Genomic DNA, 12,315 nt, shown 5'->3' on the forward strand with positions numbered 1-12,315 from the left:
TTTTTAAATGATCAAGTATTTTATCTCTGGTGTCTGAGGAATCCTTGTGAATACTGTATCTTTGTTTCTTTGAAATGAGTAGAGAATTAGGCTGGTTTCTTGCTGTATAAAAAGCGATTTCCACCCAGAACAGAATGTTTAGGAGAGATAACAGTTTTCATCCTCAAAGCTGTATGTTCAAGTCAGAGACTTAATGTCTGGGTTGTTAGATACAAGCAGAATCATAAAGATAACTTTCCTGAGTTACATTCAGGGGAAAAGATAATATTGGCTTTAAATTAGACCAAGGATAAACTCCAGACCAATTTTTAAAAACTTGGTAATAAGTCATTCTAAGCTTGATTCATTCTGTTTCTGAAAACCCTCTTTACTATCCAACGAGACACTTTAATTCCTTTGAAGCTGTGGGTGATTTGGAGTTGATGTCGCTCCACGTTAAGCTTACTAGTTGTTCCCCAGGTACTATAAAGACGGACAAACAATCCAGTGCTGGTGTCAGCCTGACCAGTGTGTGGCCGACACTACTCTTTCTTCCAGATGGTCTCACAGGCGGGCCAGCTGGACCACTGCCAGCATCCCCTGATTGCTGTTGGAAGTGGACCAAACTTCATCATACATCAGGAGATCTAAGAAGCAGACTGTTCTCCATTGTTCAAGTTTTTCTATTCAAATTCATATTCCCTTAAGGACCATATGTCCTTTTGCCTGTCTACAAGTATTATGCCTGCTTTTTCATTCCCTGAAAGGCTGGGTAATACTTTTGAGGGGATAGTGTGTTGGCTTAAATAGGCTTTTTACTGTGAAGAGAAGTAGTGATACATTTTCCTTGGCATGGCTTGGACATGCTATTGTTTTCCCAATTGTTTTTTGTTATGTATTTTGGAGATTTCAAAGTTTTTAAATGACTGAAACCCAGATGCCAACTGTCCCCAGGGACTGCTTCTGTTCTCACTTCATGCAAACCTAGACACAGGACTCAGCACCATTATACAGTCTTTAGAAAATCCACAATAGGATGGTGGTTAATAAAGTGAACTCAATCTTTGTTCTGGCTGTGGGACCTTCAGTATGTTAATTACCCTCCCATTCTCCTTACCGCAAAAATGGAGATGATGGCAATAGTATCTAGCTCACAGTGTTGTTGTCAACATCAAATTAAAAAATTCATGTCAAGTGTCTAATAAATTGCGGGTGTCTATTAGTGGGCAGTATAGAGTTTAGAAATTTTTTATTAAAGAAAATTTGAAACGTATAAAAGTAGAGAGAAAAGTACAATGTACCCTCTTGTACTTATTTCCTAGGTTTGGTGATGTTTACCTTGTGGCCAATCTGATTTCATCTTATTTCCCATTCCTTTCCCCAGTATTCATCTGAAGCAGATCTCAGATATCATTCCTTTTTACCTCTAAATATTTTAGTATATGTTTCTAAAAGATAAAGAAAAGCCTCAAGTTTTAAAATATTATCGGTGCCCTCATAAGGTGATGGGGAGCTTGATTGCCAGCTGTCATTCTTTTAGCAGCTCAACACCTATTTTCTCTCTGCATGCAAAATATTGACATGTTCTCTTCAGCAGAAAAAAATGGATGAAATAGAAAATCTATTTTCTGTTTAAAATAAAAACCACAATACCATTATTAATATTGGTCAAAATTTATAAATTTTAAAATCTCATTAAATTAATAAAAATTTCAATGTCACCATCGATTAATCCACTGTTCAAATTTCTAATTTGAAGTCATAATTTTTGAAAAAAACCTGTTTACTTGTTTGAATCTGTATCCAATTAAAGTCTACACATTGTTATTGTTGGTATGTCTCCTAAGTCCTTTTAGTCCCTGGTATTCCTCACCCTCCCTTTGTTTTTCCCCTTGCAATTTAATTGTTGAAGAATCTGGTCTTCTAAGTTTTGCTAACTGCTCACCCATAGTGTATAACGTGTGTTGTGTGTGTGTGTGTGTGTGTGTGTGTGTGTGTAGTGTCTTTGGTTTCGGTATCAGGGAGATGCTGGCTTCGGATGATAAATTTAGAAGGGTTCCTTCCTCTTTAATTTTTTAGAATAGTTTGAGAAGAATAAATGTTAACTCCTCTTAAATGTTTTGTAGAATTCACCTGTGAAGCTGTCTGGTCATTGATTTTGTTTTTTGGATTTTTTTTTAAAAATTACTGATTCAGTTTCATTACTGATAATTGGCCTATTCATGTTTTCTATTTCTTTCTGATTCAGTCTTGGAAGATTGTATGCTTCTAGAAATTTACCCATTTCTTCTGAGTTGTCCATCTTATTGGCATTTGCTATTTCATAGTAATCTCTTACGACCCTTTATATTTCTGTGGTGTTGGTTGTAACTTCTCTTTCATTTCTGATTTGATTTATATGTGCCCTCTTTCTTTTCTTCTTGATGAGTATGGCTAAAGGTTTATCAACTTTGTTTTTTTCAAAGAACCAGCTTAGTTTCATTGATCTTTTCAGGGATTTAAAAAATCTTTATTTCATGGATTTCTATTCTTATCTTTATGACTTCTTTCTTTCTACTACCTGCATTTTGTTTGTTCTTCTTTTTCTAGTTCCTTCAGGTTTAAGTTTAGATTGTTTGGGATTTTCCTTCTTTCTTGAGGTAGACTTGTGTTGCTGTCAACTTCCCTCTTAGAAGTGCTTTTGCTGCATCACACAGATTGTCTGCAGGTACTTTTTGATTTTCTCTTGATTTCTTCAGTCACCCATTGGTTTTTGATAAGCTATTGTTTAGACTCCACGTTTGTGTTTTTTACATTTTTTTCCTTGTAGTTGATGTGTAGTTTCATACCATACACTTCTAGTTTCATGTCATACTTTTTCTAACCATTGTGGTTGGAAAATAGGCTTGATCTGACTTCAGTCTTCTTAAATTTATTGAGACTTGTTTTGTCACCTAGCATGTAATCTGTCCTGGAGAATGTTCCATGTGCACTTGAAAAGAACCTGTATTCTGCTGTTCTGGAATGGGATTTTTTTAATATATTAAGTCCATCTGTTCTAATGTGTTGTTAAAGGTCACTATTTTCTTATTGATATTCTGTCTGGATGATCTGTCCATTGATGTAAGTGGGGTTTTAACCCCCTCCTAGAATTATTGTATTATTATCAGCTTCTTCCTTTCTGTTTGTTAATATTTACTTCATGTATTTAGGTGCTCCTATGTTGGGTGCACATGTATTAATAATTGTTTTTACCTTTTTGATTTAATCCCTTTATGATTAAGTAATGACCTTTTTTGGCCTCTTATGATAGTCTTTGTTTTAAAGTCTACTTTGATATAAACGTTTCTACCTCAGTTTTCTTTTTGCTTCCATTCATATGGACTACCTTTCCCCATCTCCTCACTGTCAGTTCTGTGTGTGTCTTTAGATCTGAAGTGAATCTACTGTAGGCAGCATACAGATGCATCTTTAATTTTTTTTAAATCCATTCAGCCACTCAGTGTCTTTTGATTGAAGCATTTAGTCCAGTTACAGTTAAAGTGATTATTTATAGGTAAGTACTAATTGTCATTTTATTAATTGTTTTTGTAGTTCTTTTTTTTCTTTTCTTCTTCTTTTCCTCTCTCCTCTTATGATTTGATGACTATCTTAAGTGTTATAATTGGATTCCTTTCTCTTTTTTGTGTGTTTATATGGTTTTGGTTGGTGGCTACTATGAGAGTTATATAAAACTACATATGTGTATATATACATATATATGATTATTTTAAGTTGATCTCTTAAATGTAAATACATTCTAGCTGTCCTGCATTTTTACTACCCCCACCGCACGTTTACTCGTTTTGACATCATATTTCACATCTTTCTGTTTTGTGTAGCCCTTAACTGCTTATTGTGGATGTTGATAATTTTACTACTTTCGTCTTTCAAGCCTCCTTCCAGCTTTATAAGTGGTTGATCTGCCTTCACTGTATGCTTGCTTTTACTGGTGAGACTTTTCCTTTCATAATTTTCATATCTCTAGTTGTGGCCTTTTCTCTGCTGCTTAGAGAAGCCTCTTTATCATCTCTGGTAAAGCCGGTTTAGTGGTGCCGAACTCTTAGCTTTTGCTTGTCTGTAAAACTCTCTATCTCTTCTTCGAATCTGAATGATGAACTTGCTAGGTAGAGTATCCTTGGTCGTAGGTTTTTACCTTTCATCATTTTAGATATATTATGCCACGCCCTTCTGGCCTGCAAATTTTCAGCTAAAAAGTCTGACAAAAGTCAGCTGAGAGTCTATTGGGAGTTCCTTTGTACAGAACTAGTTGCTTTTCTGTTTCTGCTATTAAGATTCTCTCTTTATCTTTAATTTTTGACATTTAAATTACAGTGTATCTTAGTATGGCTCTCTTTGGGTTCATCTTGTTTGGGACCCTCTGTGCTTCCTGGGCCTGGCTGTCTGCTTCCTTCCCCAGGTTGGGGAAGTTTCAGCTATTACTTCTTTGATTGCTGCTCCTTTCCTCTGTATCACAGGATCTACTGTTGATTCCTTCTAGGGTATTTTTAATTTCAGTTTATTGTATTCTTCAGCTCTATCTGCTTCTTTTTGTTTATTTTCTAACTTGTTGAAATTCTCACCGTGTCCATCCGTTCTCCCCAGTTCAGTAAGCATCTTTATGGCCATCCCTTGAACTCTTTATTGGGTATTGCTTATCTCCACTTCACTTAATTCTTCTGGAGTATTGTTTTGTTTTTTTTTGTTTGGAACAAAGTCCATTTTGCCCTTCATTGTCTCCTCATTTTGCCCAATTATCTTTGTTTATTTGTGCGTGTTACATTTGGCCACATTTCCCAATCTTGGAGAAGCGGCCTTATGTACGAGAAATCCTGTGGGGCCCAGCAGCAGGTTCCCCTCTGATCACCAGAGCTGTATGCCCGCGGGGTGCCCTCTGTGTGAGCTGCGTGCACCCTTCTGTTGTGGTGGGACCAACTACTGTGGGCGCACTGGCAGGCAGGGCCAGCCCCAGCCCAGCTGGCTGTGAGGCTGTGCCCTGTCGGGTGGCTGCGGGCCCACTGGAGAGCAGGGTTGTCTTCCTGCATGTTTGGCGGCACAGCCCTGGTTCTGGAGTGGGGCATAGGGCTGCTGCTGGCCTGTTGGTGGGCAGGACAGGGTCCTGGGCAGCTGTCTGTGCGGCCCTGGGAGGGCTTGGGGCTGGCGCCGACCTGCTGGAAGGCAGGCCTGGGTCCCTGCGTGGCTGTCTGTGCAGCCTTGGGGGCCACAGTGGTAGTTAGATTTTGAGGCTTTGTCAGGTTTAGGTTAGAGTTTTCAGCAGGACCACTTCACAGGTCTTACGGCCCCTCCATCCGGAAGTACAGATGTCTTGTTGCCTTTCTTTGGGGTGATACTGACGGTGAGTCCCTAGGTCCCTTAGTTCACTTGGAGTTGCAGAATGGTGATGTTCTATTTCTGTCATTCATTCTTCATTTCTTAATTGGAACACTGTTTGGTTACACAGTGGTACAGCTTACACAGGAAGGTCAGGACAAATGCCGATTCTCTCTCTTTATCAGGATTCAAAATAATGAGCCAGTTCACCAGTATCTTCCAATAGCGACCAACACATTTTATTTTGCTTTACTATCTTTACAGACTCATGAAGTAACATATCTGATGTATTTAAATCCTTTGCCATTATGATTCGTATTGATGCTCAGTGGTTCCAACTTTGGTCAAGTTGAGGCCTGAGCCCCACTGACATGACTCTAGTCTTTGACGACTTCTCTGTTGTCTGGTATGACAAGATGTTCCAAGCTCCTCTTTTATTTCTCTGGCCCTAGAATTAGTCCTTTCTAAGATCCTTTCTAAGGACTAATTCTTTGTTCATATTGATACTTTATATTCAAATTCATGACTATAGGATTTTTATTTAATCTCGTCTATCTAATTTATTGATTTCCTTCCTTCTGTCCATGCCAAGAATTCCAGTTCTCAACAAGGCTGGATATAAGAGAATTTGAACATCACATATTAACCCATTTGCTTAACCCCAAGTTATACACACAACGACCTCAGATACTGAGATTTCATAACCCGAGACTTCAGAGATTTTCTTATTAGTTTTTGTTTTTAACAGTTCCTTCTACCCCTAGACTGTGTCCCACGTGGGATGTCAGTCAAACTACTGTGTTTTAAGTCAGTTAGAGTAGTTCCTCTCTGGTGGTTATGCCACCATCTAGACATACATTTATGTTCATCTGTTTCCTTTCATTTTTTTAAGGATTGCTTTTTCTTAATTTAAGTATAAATTATTTAAATATTTATAGGACCCCAAAGTGAAATCTACCAAACCAGGCACATCTAAAGAAGCCTAGTTTGTGTTCGTTTCTTCTCTACCTCATCTCCTCCCTCTCTCATAGGTAGGTATTATTATTTTTATTTTATGGTTATCCTTGTGTTGTTTTAAACTATAATCACATGTATTTTAAAAATGTAAGCAAATGTATTTTTATACTGGATTCTCATGTAAGCCTAAATATATATATCCCAGAGCTTATGACAGATTTCTAGAAATAGGGCTGCTAGATATAGGAAATATAGATTGATAAGCAGAAGACAAGAGGTTTTATTTCATTATCCCCTTCATTATTTCTCTTCTCTCTGGTACCTTTCTCTACACCAACAGTCTCCAGGCTCCCCCCTCTACATGTGCTCTTTTTATCATACAGAGCTCTCTAGGGGTCACCCCCTCCTCCCTCTAACACTCCTGACCCCCTCAACCCCCCAACTCAGCAAAGACTAGGGTATCAGGACACTACCATTGGAAGCCACTGGGAAAATCAATCAATCAATAAGTAAACAAACAAAAAATATATATTTCAACAGGATATATCATATATTTCAAACACATTTTTGATCTTTAAGATGTACAACCGCAAAACTCAAATTGTAAGACTCATGTAAATACCAGGTGGAGAGAGATAAACCCCTCTCCCGTTTAAATCTTCTGTGTTCAGCCCATTGACATCTGCGGCCTTGGCTTATACAGAGAAAAAGTTATTTGTAAAAAAAAGTCTAGTTGATTGGGAAGTAAGAATATGGTCCTTTAAACAAACTCCATAGAAAGAAACCCAGTTGAGAGTGACCACCCACATCAGCAGGTCTCAGCGCTGAGCCCTCTTGGGAAGCTCCCTCGGGCTGAGCTAGCCTGCTTGCCAGCCTCACTATGAATTACTTGCTCGTCTCAATTTCAGGGCTGCAGACACTCACTTCCCGCATTTGGAATGTCTTCTGTTTCCGTCCACTGCTGTCGTCAGGCTTAGCACTCAGAACGTGGCTTAGCACTCACGTTCTCCAGGGAGCTTATCTGACCAACTATTAGCATCCTTTCTGTACCCCACATGCCTTAAATTTAGGATTGCTAGATTTAGAAAATAATAACACAGGATGCCCAGTTAACTTGAATTTCAGATAAATAATGAATACTTTTTCCCTCCTCTTTTTAGCATGGGACATGCTTATATGAAAAACGATTTGTTATTTATAAAATTAAAATTTTAACTCAGGGAGGGGGTCTTGCAATTTTATCTGGCAACTCAAGTGTGAAGGTCTTGAAAAACAATCTCCAAACATTGTTACACTTGATTATTGCTTTCAAAATTTGCTTGCTTTCAAAATTTTCCTTGAGTTACTTTATGTGTATGTTTTTATCTCTAAGTAGATTACAGAATCCTTGAAGGTGAAAACTGTGTCTTCTGTTTGGAGCTCACTTCTCCACTCCCTTCTTCCCCCTGTGCTGGTCATCACTTCTGAGCTAATGTTTGGTGAATGAATAAATCCTCAAAGTGAGCTGTGTTTTTGATTAAAGAGAGAAATCTTTTGATTTAAACATAAAAGTACTATAAAACCAACTTGAAAAGTATTTTTAAGCCAATCTAAATTTCTAAGGTTGATTTAGAATAAAATCAGAAATTATTATTATTACTATTATTTATTTTTAATGATCTACATTCTGAGATTGTTACCAATGAACTTACGAACAATTATTTAACATATTTATAAAAGTTGGGTAAAGTTGTGAGTTCTTTGTGTGAGCAGACGTTATTTTCATGTACAGTGTCTTCTCCTTACACGGTTGTACCATTATCTTACCTGCAATATATATTTATGTTAGTTAAATTTGGTAGCTGCTTCTTGCTTCACTAAAGACATTGTAGTAACAGCTGGTTCCAATCACTTTAATCACTGAGCCAATGCAAGAAATTGCCTCATGTGGAAATCAGTGTCTGCCTGTCATCCTCTCAGCGTCAGCAATGCTTGGACCTTTTTGAATCAGCAGAGGGAGCCAACTTCAGTTTTGATTTCTCTCTGCGGAGAATTGGCTGACTTCTCCTTCCAAAGCTATAAATGTAGAGGCTACCATCTGAAGGCCATTTATTTGTTCTTAGCATCAAGGATGAGGACAGAAGTGAAAAAGCTAACTGAGATAACGTCATAAGCAGTAGTAAGTTTATGTTGGTAATTGAGGTGCAGTTAAAGCTAATGCCATGAGTAACAGTAATGAAAGCAGTTTAATTTGCTGTTAATTCTCTCTACAAAACGTTCTGGTGAATGTCAGGATTTTTGACACTTTAATCTTGGTTTCTGAAGGAGCTGGTAGAGTTGTAAAGAAAGAATCTGAGGGGAGGCGGCTGAGGAATGTTTCATTGCTGGGATGCGGGGTACAGAGCAAACAAAGAAAAAAGGAGGAGGGGTCTTAGGGTTAGGTGGGTGGGTGGAACAGGAGAGGAGCTCTTTTCTCTAAAAGGAACGAAAAGGGAAAGGGTGGTATTAAAAAACCCAAAACCCTAAAACCAACCAACCGACCAACCAACAAAACACAGAGAGTGGCTTAACGCTCACATTATGCCAGTCACACTGTGACTGGAGGGAACCTAAGTTTTGTGAACAAGGAGTCCTTGGGCTTTGCAGGAAGAGGAAGCAGGCACAGGACTGGAGGAAGCCTTCTTAGTCCTGGAGGGCTGGTGGGGGCAGTGGGTGGGGGTGGAGGTGGTGGAGGCCGGCTTGGGGGAAACAGCACAGCCCAGCCAGAGCAGGAAGCAGTGCTGGCTGCCGCTCTGGACCAGCCTGTGCTTGGGGGGAGCCTGGCAATAATCAAGAATTAAGGGCAGGTTCAGAAGGTGGTTATAGCTCAGTGGTGGAGTGCCTGCTTAGCATGCATGATGTCCTGGGTACCTCTCTTTGGAAAAAAAAAAAAGGAAGGGTGGATATGAAGAAGTGTTCAAAACAAGTACTGGTGAGGTGAGAGATGGACTCAAGTTCCTTTAAAAGAAAGGAAAGTTATTAGAGAGGTACATTATAGACTGTATTTTAAAAAAGCAATTTTTTTTGTTATGAAATAAAAATTGAAAAAATTATTTTTTTTCCTAGAAATCTGGTTTGGAAGGTTAGAGTTACAGATCTCCATGTATCTGAGCATGTAGAGCCATTGTCAGAATTTTTTCCTGAAATTACTAAGAACTTTAATTAAAATACTGTCTGCAATCTCATCACCCCAACATTAGACTCATTGATACATTTTGATATGCTTTGTTCTGGAAAATGCATGTGTCCACATACAGATATATTGTATGTTAAAAAAAATGGTATCACATTGTATGTAATAATGGTAGCTAATACCTGCTGAGAGCTTAGTATATGCTAAGCACTGTTGGCAGAGCTTTCCTGGTACCACTGCATTTAATCCTTATTACCTTCCCCAATCCTGATGAGGTAGTAATATCATTCCTATTTTGTAAATGATGCCCAGAGAGGTTAAGAAACTTGCTTAAAGTCACACAGTTAATTGTTGGTATTTGACCACTGACCATCTATCTGACTCCAGAGGCTTTTAATTATAACAAATTATCTTCCATAACAGTATTGGGTAATCTGCTTTGTTTTCACTTAAAAAAACATAAACTGGATATCCTTCCATGTCAATACAGAACTTCATCACTAATCAGGTACTATGTTGTATGTACTCAATCCTTCACTGATGGACAGTTTTGGTGGTTTCACATTTTTTGCTATTGTATAGATACATCTTTGTTCATTTATTCTATTATTTTAGTAATTTAGTCCTAAAAGTGGTATTTATAGGTTAATTTTGTTTTGGTAACATTGTGAAATCATTTTGAGAAAGAATTTCAATGAACATTCCACCAGCTTTGAGTTCTGCAGGCTTTGCATGGGAACCCTGAAGTTGGACTCACATGTCAGAGACTCCCTGTTGCCACCCAGTGGCAGTATCTCTAAATTGCAGTGGCATCAGCCTGAGATCACTCAAGAAAGCTTCAGGGAAGGCTGTTGAGAAAAATGTCCTCAGTTTTTCACTATTTTAAATAATACGGTAATGATTAAATTTTATTCATGTTTAAAATCGCTTCCTTAGGGAATAGAGTCATAGAAATTCTATACATTGTCAAAAGGTATAAACATTAATTTTTGGTCTTATAAATGTAATATGTATTATAAATATAATAAATAATGAAAATTACGTTAAATTATAAGAAAAAATAAAGCAAGCTGTCATTTCATCAGCTAGCAAAACCACTTTTTAGGGAGCATTCAGGTAAATTTTATTTTAATATTTTTAAAAACAAAATTAGTATTATAGGTACATACACTTTCATAGCCTGCCTTTTTTTTAAGGTTATTTTTTGGGGGGTGGTGGTTATATCTTAGTGATCTGTCTTCCTCTTGGGGCCCTTAAGAGCAAGAACTTTGCCTTATTTACTGTTGTGTTATTAACACCTACAACAGTGCTCGGAACATACTGGTTGACCAAGCAAGTTTTGCAAGAGCTGTAATTAGTGTGTGTCTTTTTCTTTCCACTTTTTCCCTCCCCATTTTTATGAGGTTATGTCTTCCAGGCTATGCAACTCTTGATCCCACCTTAAGGGGAAATAGTTTGAATGTTTTCGTTTGCTGATTATTTTAGGCTATCCTTTTCTCTGTTCTCCCACCTCCTCCTCCTTTTCTCTTACTGCTTTCTGTAGTCAGGTGGCGTGAGAGACAAAAGGAACTCCCAGATGAGTGTAATTAGAAAACTTGCTGTGAGAGAGAAGAGGGCAGCCTGGTGACTCAGTGGGGAGAGCCCCGGGCTGGGGGTTCAACCAGTATGTCCTCGTGGTTGCCCCTTAACCAACCCCTTGGCTTCCTGGGGTGTGAAAGGAAAGGGGTGGCCTCTGGGGTCCTTTGCAGCCTGAAGAGTGTGGGAGTCTCTGATCCTAATGTCTGTGTGGGGGAGGGGGGGATGAGTGTTGTCTTGAACACAGAGGCAGATGGGTGAGGAATGAGGCACCAGCAGGGCAAGGGAGGGGCAGGGCTGGCGGCATGGGTGTGACCCCCGCTGTGGCACAGGCCCCCGCCATCATTGGTTTAACTTAAGTTCTGCTTTGGTCATCTTGAAAATTTTTAATAATTGTTGAGCAAGGGACCTCACATTTTCATTTTGCTATGGGTTCCACAAATTATATAGGTGGACCGGGGCAGGGAACAGGATGGAGGTGGGGAGACAGAAGACAAGACGGACATGGCATTGAAGGGAGGAAGAGCAGAATGTGAGAAGGAAGGGGCGTGGTACCTCCTACCTAGTGGCTGCCGCCCAGGTGTTGAGTCCCTGACGTCTCCCTCCAAATGCTCCACCCATCACCTGAATCCTGGGGTCCCTATCAGCCTCCTTCATGTCCCCCAGAGCCCCCAATTACCCATACTTCCCAGTAATACCGTTCTCCCCTTCACAGAAAATTATTATTAGGGAGCCTTCATTGAGAGTAGCCAGGTTTTTTTTCCTTGTGAATTCAGCAAATTTTCACCTTAATACACTAAATATTTTGACTTATAGGCTTATGTCTACCTTGCCCGACACTGAAGAATCGGGAATTCAGAAAAAATCAAGTGTGTGGGCCTCGGCTGGGGGCCGCGTGGCCTCTCCTACCTGCTCAGGTGTTCTTTTGTCTTCCAGACACAGGAAAGCTGGAGAGTACCCAAAGGCATCCTTCCAAGAGTTAGTGGCAGCTGGCTCTGCAGAGGGAGTGAGGCCGTGGTGGCTGGGGGCAGCAATCTGGAAGTGAAAGGAGGCCTGGAAAGACATAAAACATAATCTCTAAATGTAGTCAGTCATCTTTAACGGAATCCCAGACATTCAGCTCTCATAGTGGAATTGACAGATTACATGTGGGCATGAAGGGTAAGGTTCCACGAGGTAACTTACTAAGTATTATTTATTTATCTTAAACAACATGCCAGGTGCTGTGATAAGAGCTTTAAATGTATTATTTCATATAATCCTTACACCCAGGGTGGTACATAGTTCCTGGTCTCCTTTTACAG

This window comes from Camelus ferus, chromosome 25 (genome assembly GCF_009834535.1).
Source record: "Camelus ferus isolate YT-003-E chromosome 25, BCGSAC_Cfer_1.0, whole genome shotgun sequence".
In the NCBI taxonomy this organism is placed as follows: Eukaryota; Metazoa; Chordata; class Mammalia; order Artiodactyla; family Camelidae; genus Camelus; species Camelus ferus.